The sequence below is a fragment of the Acinonyx jubatus genome, chromosome B4 (genome assembly GCF_027475565.1).
Source record: "Acinonyx jubatus isolate Ajub_Pintada_27869175 chromosome B4, VMU_Ajub_asm_v1.0, whole genome shotgun sequence".
In the NCBI taxonomy this organism is placed as follows: domain Eukaryota; kingdom Metazoa; phylum Chordata; class Mammalia; order Carnivora; family Felidae; genus Acinonyx; species Acinonyx jubatus.
The window spans coordinates 126,542,597-126,569,035 of NC_069387.1; the positions used below are offsets into that span (position 1 = coordinate 126,542,597).

At 42.3% G+C, this 26,439-nt stretch overlaps 1 long non-coding RNA gene across 1 annotated transcript in view; it reads left to right on the plus strand.

Annotated features, from left to right (window-relative positions):
• Nucleotides 1-26,439, plus strand: part of LOC128316491 (uncharacterized) — a 386,422-nt gene that overhangs the window by 274,451 nt on the left and 85,532 nt on the right. The window contains exon 2 of the long non-coding RNA XR_008300485.1: nucleotides 7,083-7,174. This is a non-coding gene — a long non-coding RNA (uncharacterized LOC128316491). The remainder of the gene's footprint in view (nucleotides 1-7,082; nucleotides 7,175-26,439) is intronic.

Genomic DNA, 26,439 nt, shown 5'->3' on the forward strand with positions numbered 1-26,439 from the left:
CTCTCCTTTCTCTGCCCATCCTCCATTCTTCCTCTGTATCCTTCTCTCTCTCTCTCTCTCAAAATAAATAAATAAACATTAAAAAAAACCAATCTTGGTGTTTATATGTCAGTCTTCTATAGCCACATGAATGAGTCCATTCCTATCAGGACAGTAGTTGCAAGCCACAGAGGCAAAACGTTCCTGCAGACTTGGGTTTTGGATCTAGAAGAACCCTGGAGATCAATGTTGAACCCTCTCAGATGTGAGTAAGTGGAGATTCAGAAGGAGGTATATCTGTCAGCTCACTGATTTTAGTATACGGATAATGTGTCTGGTCTTGTAACTTCCAGATTGATATAGCAGAGGAATATTCTAGCTTTCAGGGCAATGAGCCACAATTCTGATCAGAAACTTCCAGGTGATATTTAGAGTATTGGCACTGTATTATTTTCCTATTACTTTTATAAGCAATAACCACAAACTCAGGGGTTTAAAAGAGCACAGATTTATTGCATTACAGTGCTAGAGGTCAGAAGTCTGAAAGGAGCCTCACTGGGCTGAAATCAAGGTTTTGGCAGAGCTAGATTTGTTTCTGGAGGCTCTAGGGGAAAATGTATTTACTTGCTTTTTCCAGCTTTTAAAGGTTGCCCACTCTCCTTGGCTCCTGGCCCCCTTCCATCTTCAGGGCCAACAATGGCAAGTTGGGTCTCACACTGTATCACTGTGACATGCTCTCTCTTCTGTCTCTCTTATCCATTTAAGAATTCTTGTGATTACATTAGGCCCACCTGGAGAATCCAGGAGAATCGGCTCGTCTCAAAGTCATCTAATCAGCAGCCTTAATTCTAATTGCAACCTTAATACTTCCCCATGTGTGGTAACATAGTCACTCATTCTGGGTATTAGGACATTTTTGGGGTGGGGGCAATGTTCTGCCGACCACAGGCATCTTCCCTCCACTTCCCTTGATACCTTGTTGATTGATGTGGAAATGTTGAGATCATATCATAAGTTACCAAATATATATGCTCTTCCCTCTCGTCCTTGAGAGTTATATCTTCAACATACCTCCTTAGTGTCCATTACTGGACAAGCCATTGACTGAGTGTGTGGCTGGACTTCTGCCAGAAGTGTTTCCAACCACAGGTCAGTAGGTGGCCCAATAGGACTTTTGCGAACACTGAGACCAACACCTGGGAACTGAAATGTGTGCTGGCATATGCGGAAGTTTAGACTTTGTGCTGGCAGTGGACAGTGCCTGGTGTGGGGATGGCCGCATGTTCTGTCATTCCAAGGGCAGGTCTTGTCTTCATTTTCTGTGGGGTCTTTGTCAGTGGCAGAAGTTCATTGGGCCAGTGAAACAAAGTAGAAGATGGGAAAGGTAGAAGAAAATTTTCTTGGTTCACGTGCATAATTCATGAAGCCTGAACATTAATATTAATGATCCTGTCTACCAAAGTCAGGCAAATGAAATATGCAAAGGAAGATAAACTTGGAAGCTCAGAAACTTCAGGTCTTTCAGACTTAGTTCCCCTGAGGGTATAGCTGTAAGAATATAGCCAGATTTGTATAGCAAATTATTGCTTGCTGAGAACCTTCCCATTTATTAATTTGCGTTTTGCTCACAATAACTCTGTAAAGCAGGACAGACAGGAAGGAGCTTCCATTTTATGGATGAAGAAAGTGAGGCTCCCACCAAAGTTGTATTCTGACAGAGCAGAGCTGGAGCCAGAATTCAGGTCACCTGATTTCAAATCCTACATTCTCTCCACAACCTCCCTCTGCTCTGTTATAGCTGTTAGGTGATATGATTAAGAGGACACACAAAGCCCTCTCAATGTTAAATAAACCAAAAACAACAACAAGCAGAACAACAACAAGATCAAGCCACTATGCCACGAACATTTTATAACCTCTCTGGCTTATATAATCGCTCTGTCTATAAAATGAGATAGAAGTAGGGCTCACTGCATAAGTTTCTTGGGTGATTAAATGAAATAATGTACAAAGAAAAGCCAAATGGTGCCTGAAAATAGTAAGCACTTAGGAAATGGCAGTTATTACAAGAAACTAAGTAGCTAAATAAGGTGGTATTCCAGGCAAAATAGCCTTTATTTACTTATTCATTCATCTATCCATTCAACAAATATTCATCGGGTATCTTTTTTGTTTGTTTGTTTTACGAGTTTTATTAACTGCTCCTATTTAATGTAAACAATTTGATGAGTTTGAACATATGCATACACTTACGAAGCCATCACTACAATCCAGGTAATGTGTAGACATATTCATTACCTCCAAAAATTCCTTGAGTCCCTTTTGTGTATGTAAGAACACTTAACATCTGAGCGTGAGTATTGTTAAGCACAGACACTACCCAGAGCTTCTGCTGCATATTACATGGCTGTTCTGAACACTGTGGTTGCAAGAAGGAATGAAAGAGACAAAGACCCTTTTCCTTTCGTTGGGGAGGGGGGGGTCAACATTTAACTAATAAGAATAGTAGTCATCTGGTAATAAAATGGAGATAATTAAGGTAGGAATGGGGGGGGGGGTTCTGAGTACCAAGAGGGCCAGGAAAATCCTCTCTGAGGAGGTGATGTTTGATCCACGTGGAGTGTGGGGCTGAGCTGTAGGCTACGGCTCTTGGAGAAGAGTGGTCCAGCCATGAAAGCAGCAAATTCCAAGTTCCTAGGCAAGAGGTGTTTAGCGCTCAGCACACAGGCTTGCATCTTGGATGTTTTCCCGAGCTCAAACTCAAGGTGCCCCGTGCTTCCACTTTCTACCACCTCCCATGCCTGCTAGGATTTGCTTCCCACATCTGTGCAAGGGGAACCCCCAGGAGAAGGTGGAGTTTCACCTTTCACGTCTTGTTTCAGGGCACTGGCTTTTTGCCTGGAAGCTGGGTGCTGAGTTCTCTGTCAACCCCATATCCTGTCACTGCTTAGGCTCAACTGAAAAATCCCTCCTGCATCCTTACCGTGGCACTATTACATGCTAACTACTTGTTCATTGAACTTAACAAATATTTACTAAGCAGCTACTAGGTGCTGGCACAGTGCCAAGCATGGATATACAATTAATTACCCATCCCGTCTTATTTATGGTTAGTTTCTGGAGGGCAAGGATTGTGACTTTTTCTGTTTGTATCCCTAGTATCTAGGATTTCCTTGATAAAAAGCATGAGCTTAAGAGATATTTGGTGAATTAATCAAACTGAAATGCAATGCATTTATTACTCTTCATTTATCCCTACCTTTAATAAAAATAACATAAAATTCCTTCTATTTTACCTGACTTAGGTTTCATAAGGCTCTTTGTATACATGATCCCATTGGGAATTGGGAGACCCCAAAATGGCCATTCATTTCATTTCTGTAATTGTACTTTTAGGAAATTTATTCCAGGTAAATAAAAAGAATCTGGTCAAATATTTCAACATAAAAGTACTCTTTTCAGCATTATTTATATTAATTGAAATTGGTCACAGTCTGTATATCCAGCAATACAGTAACAGTCATGTAAATTATGTTTCCTTCTGTACATTTGCATCTTTTCTCCTGTTTTCATTGTTACTCTCATTATTATTCTTATCATCCGTTCTATTTTCTTCTTTCAAAGAAAGCTATATTACCCGGGACTCAAATGAGAGCTTGCCGTTTTGAAAAGTGACAACTATAGGGTTGAGGGAGAAAGCTATGTCTAGCCCATAAAAAAATATAAAAAGTTAGTGGTTTACTTTACTGAGATATGCACATTTTCCCTGATACTTTACCTCTGGAAATAACTTGGGGTGGGTTATTGCAGTCAAGATTTACCTAGGTTTCTTTCTACTGCCCAAGGCAGGGGGGTCTACAAGACTAAGACCATTTTAAACTAAACTCTTAGCCAGACGTTCAATAGATAGAGTGAATTCTGACTGCAGCAGCCTGGATGACCGCTCTTGTGTTTGTAACTTCTCATGGGAAAATTTTCTTCTTTATTTATTGCTATGGTTTCTAAGGCAAACTTCTTTTTATTACAAACTTCTTTGCAATTCTCCAGGACGTATTATTTCTAATTCTCCTGTGCATTAAAGTGTACTAACTTCTACAGAGCCCAATTTTATTGGGGAGATCCTACAGCAGCCATCACCTTGTCTTGGGTGGGTTCTGGGTTTGTCTTCTGTCTCCAGCCTGTAGAGCTGCAAGAACTTAAAATTAAGTTTCACAAAGATCAGAAAATGTCATTCAGGCACAAGGTACTTTTGGTGCTATCCTTACATTTCTAGGTCTTTATCATGAGGGTCACTTAACTTCTGGCCAGCTCAAAGAAGCATTCAAAAAGATATGAAAATATTTTATCCAACATTGACAGGAGGGTTGGGGGCTGGTGCTGGTAGGAGGCACCTGGTTTACCATGTCACTAGAAACAGAAGTCCCTCACTTGACAGGAGAAAGAATTTGGACACAAACTCAAATTTGCCTGCCTCCAAGGACCTTTAAGCACCATCCTCTTGCATCACTTTGGAACCATATTACATCTAACATGAGTGTAGTGACTGTTCCAATTTAATCAGACTAGAACCTGGGGCTATATTGAATTCTAAGAACTCATTGACTTTTCTTCATGACTCTGCTCCACAATACAACTTTGTTCCTGCTCATTCCAGGTCATTCCAAAGCAGAGGAAGCCCCTCTGAGCCAGAGTCAGGAGTGCAGCAGAGGGCAGGTTAAAGGGAGCAAGCAGAGGGCACATGCGTGGCTCAGTCAGTTAAGCATCCAACTTCACTCAGGTCTCACGGTTCATGAGTTCAGGCCCAGTGCCAGGCTCTGTGCTGACAGCTCAGAGCCTGGAGCCTGCTTCAGATTCTGTGTCTCCCTCTGTCTATCACCCTCCCCTGTTCATGGTCTGTCTGTCTCTTTCTCAAAAATAAATAAAAACATTAAAAAAAATTTTTTTAATAAAATAAAATAAAGGGGGCCAGCAGGATATGTTTCTTGGGGGTTGTTTGCCCCATGAATGATAATAAGCGATGAACTTGTCCATCTTGCTGCTCTGTTCACCTCCCAGATCTTTCTTCCCTCCCTAGTCAGCGTGGGGGGGCATTACTCTCAGAATCCAAGAGGGAGGCAAGTCAGGATTAATGGACTGTCACGTATTATATAAAATCTGTTTTTCCTTTTCCTCTTCAGTGAGATACTCAAACACATTATGACGAGTAATATAAAAACGACAGCAGGTAGACATTTTGCTTGCATTTTCTCAGACTCCATCTAAAGAAGGCATCAACTTTGTCCTGATGTCTTCTAAGAGAATTATCATGACAAAAAAATAAAACTAAAGAAAATTGTTCCAGCTGCCCATTTTATTTATACAAGAGGGGACTAAAATTCTATACGTACCTGAAAGGGAGAGGAGCCTTTGACATCTATCTGCCCACCTCATTATCCATTTACCCATTCACCCATATGTCCACCCATTCAGTAAGCCATCTACCCGTCGATCTATCAGTCATGAAGTTATCCCCCTTCATCCATTTATTTGTGTCCATCTGTTCTTCAATCCATTCACCCAATGACAATTCTACCCATCAATATATTTCCCATCTACTCATTTATTCACTCGTCTATCCATTAATTTCTATTTTTACCTTACCTCTACCCATTTATCGATGGACCTATCAGTCCATCCCTTGGTCCATTCATCAATCTATTCAGAAACTTTTTGAGCACCAAATGCCGAATTGGTCTGTGTATGAATACAAAGGTAAGTACCACTATCATGTAAGAATGCTATGCATTTTGCATATGATCTTTTTTTAATTTTTTTAACGTTTATTTATTTTTGAGACAGAGAGAGACAGAGCATGAATGGGGGAGGGTCAGAGAGAGGGAGACACAGAATCTGAAACAGGCTCCAGGCTCTGAGCTGTGAGCACAGAGCCTGACGTGGGGCTCGAACTCACGGACCGTGAGATCATGACCTGAGCCGAAGTTGGCGGCTTAACCGACTGAGACACCCAGGCGCCCCACATATGATCTCTTGTAATCTCAGATGCTGTCAGAGAAGTATTATTATCCCTGTTCTAAGCATAAAGAAACTGCAGTTTTAGGAGATATCTAAAGTCAAAGTAAGAGCTGAAGTTGGGATTCAAATCCTTGTTTATTGAATAACAAAGGTTATTTGTGCTATTTACCACTACCAGGCAAGATATGGCAAGTACTTTACTATGAACAAAGTATTTGGGGGAATCTGAAAATGGAGCAGTTCGTGTTTGGTGGGGAAGAGGAAGAGAAATAATGAATAATGAAGCTTTGATTCTGCACTTAAATGATATGCAAATTTTTAACAGGTGGAAAGGTGGGGCTGCTGGTTTAAACATCAGGTTCCAGGACTTTTCTCAATTCTTAGAGAGATCCTATATTCTTCCCAGCTTTATGACCATAAGTTCTTTTTGGCTTGAGCTATTTTGACCTGCCTTTCTACCACTCAGACTAACAGTGTCTTGACTCTCAAAACACCTGGATTTTCCCATCTGATGAGTGGAAAACCAATGTAGTGGTTAGGAGTTTGAGTCCTAAATCAGCCAGATCTTTGTTGAGGGTAATAATTATTGTCTCTTGCAGTTATCAGATACTATTTTAAAATATTTGCATAGAGGAGGTGCTCACTAAATGGTTACTATTATTCTTCTTTACTTTTTTGTAAGATTGTCAATAAATCGTCATATGGCCTTTAAATAAGCCAGAATTAACTCTGACTCTATCTGTTGTGTATCTGTGGCCCCTATCACCATTATGCCTGTTTATTAATTTATCAATCCATTCCATAAACATTTAACGAATACCTGCTTTATGTCTATTTCACTGTGCTATGCATTTTACATATGATCTCTTTTAATTTCAAACCCTATCAGAGAAGTATTATTTCCCTTGTTTTAAGCATAAAGAAACTGAGGTTTTAGGAGAGACCTAAAGTCAAAGTAAGAGGTGGATCTGGGATTCAAATCCTTGTTTATTTAATAACAAAGGTAATAGTACCTGCTATTTGCTAGCCTCTTGGGTGTCAGATACTATGCTAAAGTGTTTCCTTCCTCTATCTTAGTCTGGCACCCACAGCACCCGTGATGTGGATGTTAAAGTCTCCACATTGGAGCCAGAGAAGCTGAGAGTTGGAGAGTCTACATCACTTGCCTGAGGTCCCAGAGCTCGTAAGTAGCAGAACCAGCAGTGGACTCAAGTCTCTCTGCCACCTAAATCCATGTAATTACCACAATGCCTGCTTCTCCTGCAAAATCTCACAAGGGAGATGGCATGCATGCATCCTTATTATAATACGAGGTTGAAAAGGGCCAACCGGACAACGTATGTCAGGTACAGTGAGAGATCATGTTTGGTTAAGCAGGATCAGGGAAGACTTCCAAGAGGACGATACATTTAAGCTGGTCCTTAGAGATGAAGTAGACTAGGATAAACTAAAGGAGGTGGCATTGGGTATTCTAGGCTTTGGGAAAAAAGATGAAAGTCACACCAACAAGAATGCAACCTACAAGGACAAAGGGTGAGCAAGCCAGTTAGGTCAGAGATGGGCATCCAGGATGCAGGACTCCCTTGGTTCTACGTATACATTTCACAGATTGTTCTGCTGCACAGGAGACAATATCCTGAATGTGGAGGCGGCAAATCAACCAATCAAAGGGGAAAAAAAGGCAAGATAATATATTTATCATAAAAGGTAACACAAAGCTGCCTCCCTCCTGTTCCTCTACTATTTCCCTCTGTGAAGCATGAAGCCCAGGGCTTCTTGTAATAAGTGAGGGTGAGGGTAGTAAAATTAACAGCCGGACGTGGTTCGGCAAAATGGGAGATGAATAAGTCAATGAATTAGCGGGGGCACTGAATTTGGACTCTGAGTCCCAGTTTTGCTGCCACCTGGCTATATGACCTCAGACAAATGCCCCCAGCTTTCAGAGCCTGAGTTCCACCATCTTTCTGTTGAGACAATGGTAGCCACTCGGAGGAGTGCTGTGATGGTCATGGGCATGTACCTGGCGCATGTAGCCATCCAATGGATATTGCTTGGATCCTCCAGCATTAGGGGACATGAGGAAAAGCTAAGAAACAAGATGGAGGTCTGAAGAGAGGGAAGAACAAAGCCACTGGTGTGGACAGCAGAGGCAACGAGTGCCTTCCTGGGGACTATGACCTCTGTGCCGTCTGTTTTTCACAGTTCTGCCCACACAATACCCTGCAGCTCTGACTGCATTTGGAGTTAGAATATCAAGCCTTTTTGAGCCTTTACTGCAGCAATTAAGGGCTCATAAAGCTGTTCTTATGAGTCTATAATAAACTGAGCTACATTTGGGGTTGCCAAAGTGAGATCGCCATGTAGGGAGCTCAACGCTAACCACTGGAAAGGTGACATTGAAAGCAGTGGATGGGAAGAATGCTGTGGCCATCACTCTCTCCAGCTGGTGGGGAGGAGGCTCAGGAAGGGTACTGGCAGAGGGAGGCTGGTGAAGAGCCCCCCAGCGGGCCAGGAGGCTGGTTCTGGCCTCACCAGCTCCATCAGTGACAGCTTTCTTCTTCTGATGTGCAACATCTTCTCACAGAAAGTGTTTGTTTTTAACATTGTGTTACCTGACCTATCAACACAACTGAAACCTAGGGGTTCATCTACTGCACGCATGTTGGCCATCTGTTGAGGGGGGATGGACACATCCCGGCTTCTCCCCATCTCCCACTCCTAATACCACCCCAAGAAGACCCTTGTGCTGGAAGAGCTCCTCAGTAAGGCTATTCTGCTTCCCTCTCATCATTCACTCACATTTCTTCCAGGATACTCAGTACATACTTGTTAGAAAGAGGGAATGCAGGGAGAATGAACAGAAATAGAAAAGAAAGGAAGGAGTGGGGGAGATGGGAGGGTAAAAGAAAAGGAAAGAAGAACAATAATGCATGGTCCTCCTCTCCAGATGTTATAAACATTCTCTCTCTCCCATGGCCACATGGATGACAGTGAAGGATTCTGTGACAGGACAGCCACATGATGTAGGGGGGCTGGGCTCCAAGGGAATCCTTGGCGAAGAGCTGCCCACTTGATCCATTTGACATTTATGGAACTGCAAAGGAGTGAGAAGTAAACTTCTGTTGTGTTGTTGAACCACTGAGATTTATTTTGGGGTTTGTTGTTAAAGCAACTAGTGTTGAATATCCTGACTAATTAAAGCACCTACAATATGCCAGTTTCTGCCCAACATATTTTGGAGAGTCACGACATTTAAGAGGTTGTTTACACATTGCCAGTAATTAACTGCAGTTGTTCTTTCTCTCTCTCTCTCTTTTCTCTCCTTCCTCCTCCTCGTTTCCTCATCTATGAGAATCTAGACCGTGTTCACCATGATCCTTCTAACTCAACAGCCATGAGTTGAGTTACAGATACTGATTGTACCTACAGGTAACTTGGTTATATGGATGGGCTGCCTTCCCATTAGTTTCCAGCCTCCTCAAGAGCAGGGGGGGTTACCTTGCAAATCAGTATCTCCTCACGGTTTCAAACACATTTTTGCATATATTCCGGGTACTCGAGAGCTCCTGCCAGAACTGAGAAATGCAGCCCTTGCGCTCCAGCCAATGCTCTGACCTTATGTTTGTAGGAGTTTTACAACTCACATCTTCCTTACACACACGCCCCCCACTCCCACATGCTGAGGAGGCAGAGCTGGCAAAGATTATCGTCACCATATTACAGACAAGGAAACCGAGGCATAGTGAGTGGAGGGGCTTCTCTTGTGTTACTCAGGGTGTAAGTACCAGAGCAGATTATCACCCTCCACACACTCTTGACAGTTCTATGCTTTCTGTGGTCACCTGTCCTTGGTGCGAGTATAAGCTGACCCCAGTCAACCATCTACTCTAGGTTGTTCACTGAGTGAGAGGTGGCATTGGAATCTCTAAGACAACAGTCTCAACTGCTGTCAGGGCACCTTTATGAAGTGAAGCAGATAATCCTGAGGGTGAAGAACATATAGAAGTCTTGAGAAGTCAGGCTTCTTTCTAAGCAATTCTTAAGATTTGTTGGTGTGTCCTTTTTTGAGCCAAAGGCTCCAAAGTTCCATTGGAGACATCTGCTCATGTCTCGGAATGACCACCGGAATCGGCCATGGTCCAAAGTGTTGTGCTCTGGGAAGCCACCACAGACTGAATGGAGTGGAGACGATGGCAGAAACAGTTCTCACCAAATGGCTCATACTTCCCTGCCTCCCAGCCTCCACTGTGGTTGTACTGGGGCCACGTGACTAGTTCTGGCTAACAGACTGTGAGCAAAAGCAACTCTAGTCTGTTGCTATGTGACTTGCAGCACCTTCCTGTGGAGTTCTTCCTCCTCCCAGTGAGGTCACCTTTGGCCAGGGGAATGTGAGCAGAAGAAGTCAACATGCCATATTTAAACAGGAGGACTTTGTGTTGTCCAGCCTCCCAATTAGAAGCTGCTGCTTCAGCCTGGACCCTAGAATGAAAGACCCGTGGGAGCAGAGCCACCGTCTACTGGCCACCTGCCACGAACCGTGCAGTGTTAGTGAGAAATAAGTCTTTGTCCTTGTAGGATTCTGAGATCTTGGGTCATCACAGGATAGCCCAAGCAAATACTGACCAATATACAGCCAAATGGTGTAGAAGGGCTCTGCACAGCCTGACGTGACTTTTCCCCCAGGAAGCTCCTCAGTCCCTGTATTCACTGCAGCCTTCTAAAGTCATGAATGCTTGGTATGTGAGTTCTTTGTGGAGGAAACCCCAGGTGGGGATATTCCTTGTGCCGGTTGATGGTGGAGAAATGGGGAAGGGGGCCTGAAGAAAGAAACTCTCTCCTGTACCACCTACACCAGTAGCAGGACTTGAGAAACTTCCATAGACCACGGATTAGAAGTCATCCAGACAAATTAATTTAAATCTGAACAGCTCGGGAGAGGTCTTACCTGATACCCATATGACATAAGGAATTTGCTCTTAATTAAACAACAAAAATACAACAGCGTTGAATGAGTCATTTTACTGAAACATCAGATTTGTTTTAGTGAATTCCTGTGACAATAGAACTCCCACTCTCTTGCATCTCAATATGATTCCTCAAGATAGGAGGTTCTAGTCAGCAAAACTGCAGGATCCCTGCTAGTTTTGTCTGTGCTTCGTCCTAAACGAGGATGCTGGATTTGGGGAAGTCCTTGGATCACACCATCCAATGGAAATACAACGTGAGCCATGCGTGTAATTTCACGTCTCCCACTAGCCACATTAACAAAACACAGATGGCAAAAATTAACTTTTAATAATATATTTTATTTAACCTAATATATCCCAAATATTACCATTTCGACATGGAATAAAATATTATTGAGCTCTTCCACATTTTTTATCACATGAAGCTCTTGAAATCTAGTGTGTGCTTTATATTTAATAGCACATCTCAATTCAGCTGCATTTCAAGTGCTCAGCAGCTACCTGTGGATAGTGTCTCCTGAACTGGACATCACAGCTCTGAGCTCTGCCTCTGTGAAAATGAGCCAGGACAAAGCCATGTGACCTTCTCCAGTGGGTTCTATGGAGCTCTGGTTAGTACGCCTAACCTCTGACCTCTCCTACTTTCCCTTTCCGAGCTACCATTGTGCATGGAAATGGAGCAGATCTCATCACATGCCCGCCTAACCAGGCCTGACAGAACAGCTGCTGATTGGAGGAGAAGCGTAGAAGGTGCCAGATGCGTGTCCCACCTGTTATGTGCCGAGGCTGCAGGTTGCCTGAGGGCAGTTCTGTAGCACGGCTTCCCCCATCTGCCCGCTCACTTGTGCACGTGATCACCAAGCAGTCTTCCCCGGCAAGTTCTCTTGGAGACTTACCCTCCCTTCTCCCCACCCCACTCATCCCCACTTTGAGCAGAAACAAGAGAAAGTAAGGGCCTAGTTATTTCAAATGGGGCTTGACGCAGCTTCACAAAGAACATAAAATCAAACCATTTTCACAGGCAATCACACCCGGGCAGTTAAAATAAACTGAGAACTCAAATTACAGTCCATTACTGTCGGATCCAGTGCTCCCTGTCTCTCCATATCCCTTGGCTTCTGGGAAAAAAAAAGGGTGGGGGGTGGGAAGGGGCAAAGGGCACCCACTCTGTAGCCTATTAATAGGCTGGGCCCACTGCAAAGGCCTTGATTTCTCCCATCAATCAAGTGGAAAGACAAGTGATTCTGCTGCTATTTAAACAGCAGAAAAGTAGATGGTGTTGACAAGCTCTAAGCAAAGATCCTTTCAACGTAGGATTCACAGCAGAGTGCATCTCCATTGCACAATATGTGTGTGTGCGTGCGCATGCGTGTTTTCTCTTCCTCACACCGATGCAGTATATACAGACATCACATTTAGTGATAGAGTCAGAACGAAACCAGAATCCAGTTTCACAGGGGCATCCTGAACATACCAAACTGGTGCCTCTTCCATAACATGAGGATAATACCATCTGTTGCATAGGGTTGTATAACCAGCAAACGTAGTAAGCCTTATGTCAGTTACTTTCTGCTTGTTATTTACTTATTTATAAATGGAAGGGGCGTGGTATGAACCTTCTGGGCCCTGTTAATGGAAAGGTAGAAAGAGCAATGAACGTTGCCCTCTAGGACAATCTGGAGATGTGAGTATTCTCTGACACTTCTCTCTCTGATCCAATTGCATAGAAATTATAGATCAAATATTTTATATACTAATAAGGAGAATGTGGCTGTGTTCAAAAGCATTGGGGGCGGGGGGAGAAGAAAATAGATAATGGAGAACCCAGAGTAGTAATCCTGAAGCTAAACCATCTTGAACTGTGGGGGTTTGGATCAGAGGCAGGTGGGAGACCCCTTTCCCAGATGGGGATAGGGACTGAGTGCATCCCATAAATGGAAATGACTATACCTCTGTAGTCCATTTGGAACTAGGGCCTTAACGGCTCATAAACTGAGATCTTAATACCTCTGACTTTCCACTTCATATTGTGACCAAGATAAGCCAGAAAAATGGTGGAAAGTGGGCCCCCTGTTGAGCTTGGCACCTCATTTTGCAAGTGGACCCAAGATTGTACAATCCAGGTGAAGGAGGAGTCCCCTTCTGAGACCAGATGATGCACTCTCCAGCGTGTGCATCCTTTATTAAACTGTCTTTAAAGACAAACTAGAATATCTCCTCCAGCTCAATGTCATTCACACAGTGAGATAATAATGATAATAGTCATTCATTCATTTATTCATCCTAGATCCTCTATTGTTGGCCAGATCTTGTGCTAGGGAAACACAGTAAAATAAAGCCAGTCCTTCTAACCAATAATAACAATAGCATGAACAACTCACAGCCTGTTGGAGTCCCACACCAACCCTGTGGGGGATGGTTGGTAAAGTAGCTTCCTTCAAATCACCCAGGTAGTATGCAGTGGGCAGAGACTGGAACTCAGATCTTCTGATGTCTTGGAAGAACCAAGAAGGCATCCCTGCAGAATAAGTAGGCTTAGTCTGGAGTGTGTGAGATCATGTTGGCATAAAAGAGGCAAAAGTTCAGAAGAATAAGCCTTTTCCAACTAGAGGGAAAGTGGGAAGTGGGGTGGAGAGAAAATTATGGGTAAGGGATGAGCTACTACTTCATACCCTGTAGGGTCACCATAATTTCCTTAAAACAGACAATAACTAATGTTGGCAAGTATGTGCAGAAATATACCCATTCATCCATATGTCCCAATGGTGTGAACCCAAGTGGCACTGGTTCCTCAAAAGGTTAAACACAGAATTATCACATGACCCAGTAATATGCCCCCCCCAAAATTGATAGCATAGTTACTCAAACAAATGTGTGTACACACATGTTCATAGCAACATAATTCACAATAGCCAAAAGGTGGAAATAACCCAAACATCCATCAATGGAAAAATGGATAAATAAATTATGGCACACATATACAAATGAATATATTCAGCCATAAAAAGGAAAGAAATACTGACACATGCTACAAGGTGTAGGCATGAACCTCAAAAACATTATGCTAAGTGAGAAGAGCCAGACATAAAAAGTCACATATTATATGATTCCACTTAAATGAAACACCCAGAATAGAAAGGTCCTTAGAGAGGCACTGGTGGTTCAGTCAGTTAACTGTCCGACTCGTGATTTCTGTCCAGCTCATGATCTCATGGTTTGTGAGTTCAAGTCCCACACCGTGCTCTGCACTGACAGTGCAAAGCCTGCTTGGGATTCTATCTCTCTCCCTCTCTCTCTGTCCCTCCCCTGGATGGACTTCTCTCTCTCTCTCTCAAAATAAATAAATGAACATTAAAAAAAGAAAGAAAGAAAGGTCCCTAGAGACAGAGTAGATTGGTGTGTGCCAGGGGCTTTGGGGAAGGGAGTGGTGGGGAGGGGAGTAACTGTTTAAAAGATACAGGGCTTCCTTTTAGAGTGATGGAAATGTTTTGGAACTAGATAGAAGTGGTGGCTGCACAACATCACACATACCATTGAATTGTTCACTTTCAAATGGTTAATTTTATGTCAAGTGAATTTCATCTCCATTGGTGGCAGTGGGGGACGGGAGGAGGGAGAACAAAAACATTCCAGCCACTCTGGCCCCAAGCTTGTGGTCTTCTTGCTTTGCCATGGCCATGACGCTTTTCTCATTTGGTTCTGATCATGAGACCAGCACCAAAATAGATCTGTGCTACAAAGAATGGAAGGTAAAAGCAAATGACCTCAAGAGTGACAATCAAAATAACAAAATTCTTTAAAATTATTTTTTACTCTCTTTTTTTTTTGGGCCACCGAGGACATGTAACCAGCTCCCAAACTCTTCCTAATTGTTTCAAACTTTAACCTAGGATGGGAAATTTCTTTCTTTATGGAACTGCTGTCACAGGTCTGGGCTTTGGGAGTGATTTAGGGAAGAGAGGCAGAATGGAAGAAACAGAGGAGGAAGGGATGGGTCAGAAGACATGAGGGAGAAAAATGGAAACAAAGGTGTATACAGCTACACTTCCTGAAGGAAAGTAAACTTCCCTCAACTCAAGGAGCATGTCTTATGCATCACCAGAAGAACCTATTATAGAATCTAATTTGTAGTAGACACTCAGTAAATATTTGTTTAATAAACAAACTATAAAGGAAAATACATTTGGGTTTCACCCTGCTGGCCTACCTCATGAATCATAACACTTAGGAAAAAGCAATGCTTCATAACTAGTTGAGTTCTTTTGTTCATTTAATTCATCCATCCATCCATCCATCCACTTTACTCCCATTCAAAATTTGACAAGCTTGTATTGATTGTTTATTCTATGCAAGCCACTATTCTAGAAGCTGTGGCTACAGATCTGAATAAGACACTGTCTCTGCCCTCCAGGGAGGTTCTGGAAGGGGGTGGGGTGGGGAGTAGGGACAGTGGAAAACGGAGGCTGGAGAGGTAGGCAGATGCTAGGTAGTGAAGGTCTTGGCCAATCAGATGGAGAGTTTTCCTGGACTCATCAACCACAGAAGGAACCTTGTTAGGGTAGTTGACATGGGTGAAAACCAGGGAAGCCCGATTTGCTTTTAAGCCCAAGGGACAAAGGCAGAGTTAGAAGGGGGAGATAAAAACAAGAAGGCCAAAATCCAGGCAAATTCAAGAATGAAGTGGGAAGCTCCTTAAGTGGGGGAGAGCCAAAATAATAGTGATAGTTGAATTATGGTGCCCCACCCCCATCATTACTGGGTGCCAGCTGCACAGATAAGGGGAAGGTCTGCCTGAAAAGTAAAGGTGATAGAGAACAATCACTGTGATGATATGCCTATAGCCCTAAACTGCCTGTTGAAGGCAGACCATCCCCTGAAACATGTCCTAATCCTTGGATTCTGCGAATATGTTATGTTACATGACACAAGGGACTTTACTGTTGTCATTAAACTTATGGACCTTAAAATAGAGAGATTATTCCAGATTACTGGGTGGACCCTACCTAGTCACAGGAGCCCTTAAAAGCTAAGAAAGGTCTAGAGTACGAAAGAGGTGGCAGAAGGAGAAGTCAGGGAGATTTAAAGCAGAAGAGGGACTCAGCCTGCTGCTCCTGGAGGAAGGGACAGTTGGAAAGCTTAAGGAGGAATGGGGACAACTTCTGGGCTGGCAACCTTAAAAATAAAATAGCTATTTCACCAGCAAAATGACTTCATTCGGGGAACAGCAGAGGAACGGCAATTCGGGACAAGCAAACTATGGCAAACTACAGGCAAGTCCGAAGAGACAAAGGAAAGGTCAGCTTTTATTAGGTTTTAGGAGGAAACCGGGAGGGTTGTTTTGAACAAAAGTTCACCGGAGAGGAGTTGGAGGTTGTGGCTGTTCCTCATTGGCCGCCAGAGGTGGGTAGTGCCTAGTTACTGGGCAGGGAAACATCTTCCTTCTTTTTCTTAAAAGCAAGCGATAAAATTCCTGTGTGAAGAGTATCCTCCCTTGTCAAGGTAAGAATTATCTTCCTTCCACTGGACATGCAGGCTGCGAGGAGAAGGATCTGCAGAGAGCGCCCCCTGCAGGGTTCGCACTCCACCTTCAGTGAGATTTCCTTCCCTCATCTTCACGGGGCGGGGGGGGGGGGGGGGGGGGGCGGCAAAGATTTGTCCCCCATGGCCACCTGCTGGGAAACAGGACCTCAGTCTTAAAACCATAAGGAACCACATTTGGCCAGCAACTTGGAATGACCTTGGACGATCTGCTAAATCTGTGGTACTTTGTTAAGGTAGCAATAGAAAACTAATCATTGCTGCCTTTAACAAGAATGTGCCTTACATCCGATGAGGTGGTGGTTTCCTCCAGAGAGTGTCTGCTATTATCTTGGAAATTCAGAGCACAGACTCTGGAGCCAGATCTCCTGGGTTCAAATCCTGCCTCTGATGTGTTCTACTGGGTGAACGTGTTCTACTGGGTCCATCTTTTAACTGTTCTGAGTGTCCTCCTCAATAACACTTCCTACAGGACTGTTTTGAGGAATAAATGAGTGACTGTCTATAACTGGGAACTGTGTCTGGAACAAAGTAAATACTGGAAGTATTTTATTTTATTGTGATGCTGTGTCTGAAACATGGTGGAAGCATTCGATGAATGACACATTGTCTCCCTGTAGTAGATGCAATGGTTTGCCATCTAGATGCCAACCCCCCTCTTTGGGCCGACATGCACATTCCCCCAAATGCAGGGAATGTCGGCAGAGGGGGCTGCCTTCCCCAAGGTCACATCTCCATGGGGCCACAGCCTGCATCTGAAAGTCATTCCTCAAGCAGGCCTGGCTCCTTTGCTGAGATTCAAAACAACTCTAAAAGGATCACCTCAGCTTCAGAGTCCCCTTGGGATTGGCCAAGGCCTCTGTTGCCACATCACCATCCCTCTGTCCCTGTCCTGCTTCCCTTACTCTCACAGAGGTGTGGGTCCTGAGATCCTTCCCCAAGAAACTTCCTGCACACACATCTCTGTTTCTGTTTCCCAGAGCATCGGACATAATACACTTCTCCCTTCTCTTTTTCTCTCTTCTTCTTGCTATTTGCAGACCATGCACCATGTCTTATGCATAAACCTTACAGCTCTAACTCAGGGCAGATATTACTTATTGTATTAAGAGGAGGACACTGAGGCATTGAGTGGTTACATACCTGCCCTAGATCAAAGAGCTGGCAAAAGGCAAAGCCTGGCTGGGAATCCAGGTGCAAGGAGAATTTAAAGCCAGAGATACCCAGTTTATCATATTGAATTGACCAGATTGACCTTGGATCTTCCCTTTGGACTTGGACTCCATTTGTGCTTGGGCTTGAGTTGGCACTCCCTTTGGATATGGAGTCTTGAGCTACTTTTGGCCACCTCGGAGGGCTTTCCCTGTCCCTCACCCAACACAGTTCTGGTTCGCCCCCAGCACTCTCCTCCTGAGTGGGCTTGTACCTGAGACTCCATCTATCCCCAAGGAGGTGGAAGCTCCTGTGTGACAATGTGGCATTTCCTCTTTAAGGGCACTACATGATATTCTTCTAGGACCAGAGTCCCACTTTCAGAACCAAGGACTCTGCCACACAGACACTCACACAACCCCATCACCTCCGGGGTTTGTCAGATGGGTCAGGAAATGGCCAGTGATCAGGCTCATCCTTATTCCTAGGTCTAGGCTCCTCCAAACTGGTCTGGAAAATAAATGTAGTCTGTAAATGTATACTTACCTTAAAACATTATCCTGCTACTTGATGCAAGCTAGTTAGTATTGGAGAAGGCTTTAGGTTCCAGTGTGTGCACACAACATTGCCTATAGAAGCAAAAGAACAAGGGAATGAGCCAAATGTACAACCAGAGTACAGCTAAATAAATGTGAGCAGATAGTACTGTGTTATAAAATCATGCTTTCAAATAATATTTAATGGCATGGAAAATAGCTCAAAATATATTAAGTGAAAACAATAGAATAGTAAACACTTTCATTGAATTTTTCACTAATTTTTAATGTAATAGGCTAGTAGGAGAACAGGCTAGAATAAAATACTTCATCATGATTATCTGGGGGAATGTGGAACTGTATGTTTTGGGTTTTTTTTTTCCTCCTTCATACATTGTTGTATTTTTAAGTTATGTGCAAGTAGTGGGAACTACTTATCAAGATAAACAACCATTTTATTTTATTTTTTAATTATTTATTTATTTTTTGGTTTCAGGATTACAATTTAGTGATTCATCACTTACATATAACACCCAAGTGCTCACCCCAACAATTGCCCTCCTTAATCTCCATCACCCATTTAGCCCACCCCCCAACCCAACACCCCTCCAGCAACCCTCAGTTTGTTCTCTTTATTTAAGAGTCTACAGATAGGGAGGCAAATCATAACAACTATTTTAAAAGATACTATAAAAATCTGTTTTCTTAATTACTTAAGAAATTAAAAAATTTAATTAATTCTTTTTAGGTTGGCAATAAAACACATTTTGGGTCTTACAATCTAACCCAGTAGAGCTTAGGAGTTATGAGCAATTCTTATCTAGAGTTTTTTAAATTCATAGCCTGTTCAGTATGTTGAGTCTGTTTTCTGCTTGGTTGTCAGTCAGTAGTTCATGGATGGTATTGGATGGCTACATATCCAAAGCATCCAGATGGTTCTGATTACTGAATATTAGGATTTTCTATGTGCCATTCTTTACCAGCTTGATTTTGTTTTTAAGGAAATGAGAGAGCAGTGCCTTTATTCAAAAAAGATTTCATGAATACATAGCTCATGCCATGAACTGCCTTAGTGCAGATGAATATGTTTCTTTTAAAAAATCATGATATATTATGTTCTACGCTGCCATTACATACCAAGAATTGTGGGCATACAGAGTGGAATAACCAACTCTAGCTGTCAATAAATACTACATGGAGAAAGTCATTATTGAACTGGGTTTTGAAGGATAAATAGGAGTTGTCTAGGTTGAGAAAAATGGGAGACAACCATTCTAAGAAGAGGCAATAATATAAGCAAACTTAGAAAGTTGGAAAAATATATGATATGTTAGGAAAATATGTGAAACTGGCAAAATATATGGCTGGAGAAGTAAATGGGCCAGATTGGGAGAGTATTTGAATGTTGTGTTAAGGAGTTGATGGTTTGGTTTTGGAAGCAAATGGGAAATATTGGATACTTCCAGTGGCAGAACAGCGCATAAATGGAGTCAGATGATTCAGTGATTCAGCATAAGTACACTTAGATCCTAACAGCTTGATGCACTGAGTTGATAGAAATACCCTCATGAGTCACAGTGCAATTATTTATTACTTTATTTAGCATATGTCTGATGTGCTCAGACTTGTTTTGGGCACCATGAATAAAATGTAAAATTTTTGAAAATCATTTTTTTTCCTAATAAGTGCATTTGCAGCTTGCCAAATATAGGCCATAGGGTAGGAATGCTGATACTTTAAAAAATAAACATCACTGAGAGAAAAGACCAAAATATGTGACTCTACTATAGGAATAAAGGAACTGGAGTCCTAAGATCCTTCCACAGCATCAGTACAATTTATTACAATTATGTGTGGACCACTGTTTCTAATAGCAGTAGACTAGACAATACAGATGGGCCAGCAAACGTGGAGGGAGATGTGACCCAGTGACCTACTGAAAAATCACTCTGTGGGTTTTCAGGGCTATAGAAGTCCTTCTGCCAACCTTTTTGGAGTTGAGGTAACTCAGCATTAAAAAAGTATTTCTACAAAGCTACCTGGAAGTAGGAAAATTCCTTCAAGGGTGTGTGTATATGTGTGTGTGTGTGTGTGTGTGTGTGTGTGTGTGTGTGTATGAATAATGGAATGGTTAAAAGAACAGACGTTGCATCCAGACTGCTAAGCTTAATTCCAAGCTTTGCCCCACATACCAATTTGGCAACCTTTGCAAGTATAATCATCAATCTGTGCCTCAGTTTCTTTGTAAAGACAATAATAGTATTGACCTCATAGGATTGTCATAAAGATTTACTGTAAAGCACTTAGAATGGTTCTAGGCACATGATAAGTATTAGTGATTACTGTCAATACAGTCCACGATTATTTGCTAATGAGCCAGGGAGTAGGGAAGATAGAGAATTAATGGGGAAATTTGCCCCTGAGAAAATACTGGGAGGGAAAATGTCAGGGAGAAGAGGCACTGGGTCTGAGGATTATCCTTCCCTCTCTCCTTCTTTTCCTTCCTTCCTTCCTTCCTTCCTTCCTTCCTTCCTTCCTTCCTTCCTTCCTTCCACAATTATATATTGAGTGCCTACAATGTGCCATTCTTCTAGATACCAGGGAAATTGTAGTAAACAAAAGAATTAAAAGTCTGCCTTTGGGGTCCTTATATTCTAGTGAAGAATATAGAAAACACATCAATTAAATGTCAGGGAGCATTTGTTTTTACAAAGAAACTGAAGAAATTAGATGAATTAGATGAGGGATTTGTTTCCTGGGAATGGCCCTAATATTGGTAGGGAAAGAGAAACTACTAGGCCAGTAGGCGGACACATCTACTGAGAAGGGCCATATGGGAGTGTCCAGGAACTGTCCTGGATAGAAAAACCAACCTTGCACCATAGCAGGGAAGTCTCCCTAGGTTAGTCCCATTGTCCGGAATGATAGTGTGCTTTGCTCTTGGATCTTGCATGTGGAACATCTGGGAGTCACAGGAGAGGGGACATCACCCTGGGTTTTGAGACCTTGTCTTCAACTCTGTCACCAAGTAAATGCAATCAATGCTGTGCACGTGCTAAGAATCCTCACACACCAGATGACCAACTGCCGTTGAGAATGCCTCCCAGCATCATGGTCATTCATGAGTGACTCTAGAGGACCTCTAGATGCTAAGTGCAATGGAAGGATGTACCCTGGTTTTGTCTGAGAGTGAGGTCAAGTCACACTAGTATAGTCTGCATCCTCTAGCACACAGGGAATGGAGGATGTGATGGTTCATTGTACTTGTGAACCTAGCTAGGCCAAGTGCCCAGATAGTTGTTCCAACACTCATCTAGATGTTGCTGTGAAAGTATTTCTTAAATGAGATCAATTTTTTTAAGTTTACTTCTTTATTTTGAGAGAGACAGAGACAGCACAAGTCAGGGAGGAGCAGAGAGAGAGAGGGAGAGAGAGAATCCCAAGCAGGCTCCATGCTACCAGTGCAGAGCCCAATATGGGGCTTGAACTCACAAAACTATGAGATCATGACCTGAGCCAAAACCAAGAGTTGGACACTTAACCAACTGAGCCACCCAGGTGTTCCTCAACATTTGAATCAGTAGACTCTGAGTAAGGCAGATTACCCTTCATAATGTGGGTGGGCCTCATTTAATCAATTTAAGACAAAAAAGACAGATGTCCCCTGAGGAAGAAGAAATTCTGTCTACAGTCTGCATTTGGACTCAAGCTGCAGCATCAACTCTTCCTGGGTTTCCACCCTTCCAGCCTACTCTTCAGATTCTACAGTTGACAGCCTCCACAGTCATGTGAGCCAATGAGCCAATTCCTTAACATATATCAATCTCATGATGAGAGATAGATAGATAGATCGATAGATCGATTGATAGATAGATAGATAGATAGATAGAAGGATGGATATATAGGTTGATGGAAGGTTGGGTGGGTGGGTCAGTGGGTGGGAAGGAAAGAAGGATGGGTAGAAGAATGAATGGATGGATAGATGGATAGATAGATGGATAGATGATAGACAGACAGATATCTCTCTATCCACATACATACATGCACATCCTATTGGTTCTGTTCCTCTGGAGACCTCTGACTAGTACCGAGGGGAATGGACTTCTCACTCACATTTAGAAAATTCCCATTCCTTCCTCATGATTTAGTTCATTTAAAAAAATTTTTTTAAAATATGAAATTTATTGTCAAATTGGTTTCCATACAACACCCAGTGCTCATCCCAAAAGGTGCCCTCCTCAATACCCATCACCCACCCCTCCCTCCCACCCCCCATCAACCCTCAGTTTGTTCTCAGTTTTTAAGAGTCTCTTATGCTTTGGCTCCCTCCCTCTCTAACCTCTTTTTTTTTCTTCCCCTCCCCCATGGACTTCTGTTAAGTTTCTCAGGATCCACATAAGAGTGAAGACATATGGTATCTGTCTTTCTCAGTATGACTTATTTCACTTAGCATCACACTCTCCAGTTCCATCCACATTGCTACAAAAGGCCATATTTCATTCTTTCTCATTGCCACGTAGTATTCCATTGTGTATATAAACCACAATTTCTTTATCCATTCATCATTTGATGGACATATAGGCTCTTTCCATAATTTGGCTATTGTTGGAAGTGCTGCTATAAACATTGGGGTACAGTGCCCCTATGCATCAGCACTCCTCATGATTTAGTTCAAATGGCACCTTCAAAGTGAGGTTTTCCCTAGTATCTCACAGTGGGCTAGTTGAATTTTCTCATTATCCAATAATTGTTTCTTGTAGAATTAGGGTCACTTCTTATTCATATTTAGATGCCTACATCCTGGCTTCAAGCCCACTAAACAAGATTGTGACATGAATACAATTACTGCTCAGGGCAGGGCCATGTCCTAGTCATCTCTGAATATACTCTGTGCGTGATGGATTGCTAAGTTTTCACTAAATTTCAGTAGAACAAAACTACATTGTCCACTCCCTTTCCGTGGCTGGTTTTGCCTGCAAAGGGGTATGTTATGGGTTGGGTTATGTCTTCCCCCAAATTCATATGTCGACAACTTAACCCCCAGTGCCTCAGATGTGACTTTATTTGGCAATAGAGTCTTTACAGAAATGGTAAAGTTAACATGAGGTGATGTGGTGGTGGGGTTGGGGCATGAATCCGGTATGATTGATGTCCTTATAAAAAGGGAAAATTTGGAAACAGAGAGAGATACATAGAGAGAAGACAGTGTGAAGGGACACAGGGGAAGGATGGCCATCTACATGCCAAGGACAGAGGCCGAGACAGATCTTCGCCTCACAGACTCAGAAGAAATCAACCCCTCTGACACCTTAACCTTAGCCTTTTAGCCTCCAGTACTGGGAGACACTAAATTTCTGTTGTTTAAGAAGTTTGGTTTGTGCTCTTTGTTACAGCAATCCTAACAAACAAATACAGGTATATCCCCACCAACAAATGCACATTGTTCAGTGACCCCAGGCATCTAAGGACCTATGTAGCTCCTTCCAAATTTTTAATATTAAAGAAAGAAGCTGAGTGTTTAAGTCACTGAGATATCACACAATCTTGGTTAACTTGGTTCCTGTTAGCTTCCTTACCTCTTTTCACAGCTAGAAAGTGTATTATTATCTCTGAGAGCAATGCCTGGCACGTAGTAAGCATTCAGTAAGCATTTAGGGATATGAATCAATAAATAATGGACATGTCCCATGCTACTGCCTTCCAGCAGAACAAAAGCAACCTTCCACACCCTGTTTGACTGTCTTAGATCAGCCTCTGTGGTCCATCTTAGCCCCAAGCCCCTTTGAAGTTGTTTATTCCTTACCAGATGCCCTGATTCATTAGTGGTTTCCATTAAAGCCATGGTTGAAGAGACACTTTCATTTGAAACCCTTGAGTGTGGTGTTTTTGTTTGTCTGGCTTCTCCTGCTCTGAAATAATTCTTTTCTTAAGGTGCTGAATTTTCTCATGTTCGCCTCTCATCCTTGACAGCCTTTCCTTTGATCTGTTCTGGAGGGACTTGCCCAGGCCCATTTAGGAATGCCAGAGGATCTTAAAGGAAAATAAATCATTGACTGTTGAAGGTGAGAAAGATCAAGGGAGACGCCTTTGTCCAGACCCTTCGGTTCTAGATGAGGTCACAGTTTTCCAAATAAGCCATGAGAATGGTAGTAGTGGTGGCAAGACATGTTAATAATAGCAAGAGCACATCACCTACCTTGCCATTTGTAGAGAACTTCCCCTCATGTGATTTGATTTCACACAGCACCTTATAGGAGATTGAAGGAACTTGGACAGTAGAAGAGATCACTGGCCCTGGTGTCCGGAGGCCTTGGCATTGCCACTTCTGCTCTGCAGTGACTCTGGGCAAGTCAGTTCACCTTTATGAGCCTTTGCTGCCCCACTTGTAAGATGGGTATGAACATGGCTCCTCATTATGGTTGCTGAGAGACCAAGAATATACAAGATCTTTGAAAACTATAAAATTCTGCAAAAATATAAAATGCAGCAATTTTGTACTTCAATTTTTTCTTAGTTGATTTTTTTTTATTGTTATCAGCAAAATAGGGACAAGTTTTTTTTAAAGGAATTTTATTTTGTAAGTGAGAAATGAATAAATTTGTGCCAACGATTGAGGGTGCCAATTGAATTCACAGTGAGAAGCCTAATACATCAGAGATGTCACTCAAATCACGGCAGTCATTAATATGGCCCTGAAATTTGAGACATGTCTGTATGTGAATATCCATCTCACCACTGCTGAGTGCTTTTTATAAAGGAACTTTTGCTTCTCTACTATTTTTTGTTTTTATTTACCCTTTCTGGCTAAAAAAAAGTTCAATGTACATTCACTCAGCACATATTTACTGATCCATGTGCTGGGTATAAGTCAAGGCCCTGGGGAATAAAGTTCCTGCCCTCATGAAGCTTACATTTTAGTGAAGGAGATAGATGGTAAATAGAAGCATATAGTGTGTGAAGTGTGTGAGATGATAATATATATTATGGTGAAAAAGTGGTAGCAAGAGAAGGAGTGCTTCTTGAAGATAGCACTTCAAGGGATGTAGGAACTCTGCACTCACCAGAGGGATGTGATGGAGAAGCCATGGGACTATCAGAGGGAAGAACATTAAAGGAGTGCTGTTGCCTTATAAATAATTGCCTAAGAATGTCATCCTTTGAGTAAGAAGAAAAGCCACTGGAAGGTTTTGAGTGGAGGGGTGATATTATTCATTAAACATCCAGGTGCAAATATCAAGGATACAGTTGCATATGTGAGTCTGAAGTTCAAAGAAGCTCAAAGTGGTGATATAAATTTGGAAGCCATGCTCAGTGAAGAAAGAATGGAAACACAAAAAAGTATTAAAAAAATGGAAACATATAGAACATCTTTACTGAGGTATAACTGATATACAAGGAACAGCACATAGTTAATGTGTACAGTCTGATGAGCTGGCCGTATGCAAACACCTGTGATACCATCACCACAATCATCACCTCCCCAAGTTTCCTTGTTGTCTCTTTGCTTTTGATTCGTTTTGTGGTCAGAACACTTAACGTGAAATCTACCCCTTTAACAAATTTTGAAATGCACAGTAGTAGATCCTTAACTGTAAGCTCTATGTTGTACAGCAGATCTCTAGAACCTATCCATTTAGCATAACTGAAATTTCATACCCATTGGGCAATAACTCCCCATTTCTCCCAGCTCCCAGCCCCTGGCAATGTCTAGTGTATTCTCTGTGTCTATGAGGTAGACTATTTTGGATACTTCATGTAAGTGGAATCCTGTAGTATTTATCCCTCTATGGACTAGATTATTTCACCTAGCATAATATCCCCAGGTTCATCCATGTTGTCACAAATGGCAGGGTTTCCTTATTTTTAAGACTGAACAATATTCCCTTACATGCATATACCACATTTTCTTTATCCACTCATCTGTCGATGGACGCTTGGGTTGTTCCTGTATCTTGGCTACTTTGAATAATGCTGCAGTGAACATTAGAATGCACGTATCTCTTCAAGGTCCTGATTTCAGTTTTTTCAGATAGATACCCAGAAGTGGGATTGCTGGATCATATGGTAGTCCTATTTTTATTTTTTGAGGAATTTTGTACTGTTTTCTCTAGCTACCACACTATCTTACATCCCTGTCAACAGCGTACAATGGTTCCAATTTCGCAGCACTCTCATCAACACACGTTATCTTTTTTTTTAATAATAACCATCCTACCATGTGTGAAATGATATCTCATTGTAGTACTGATTTACAT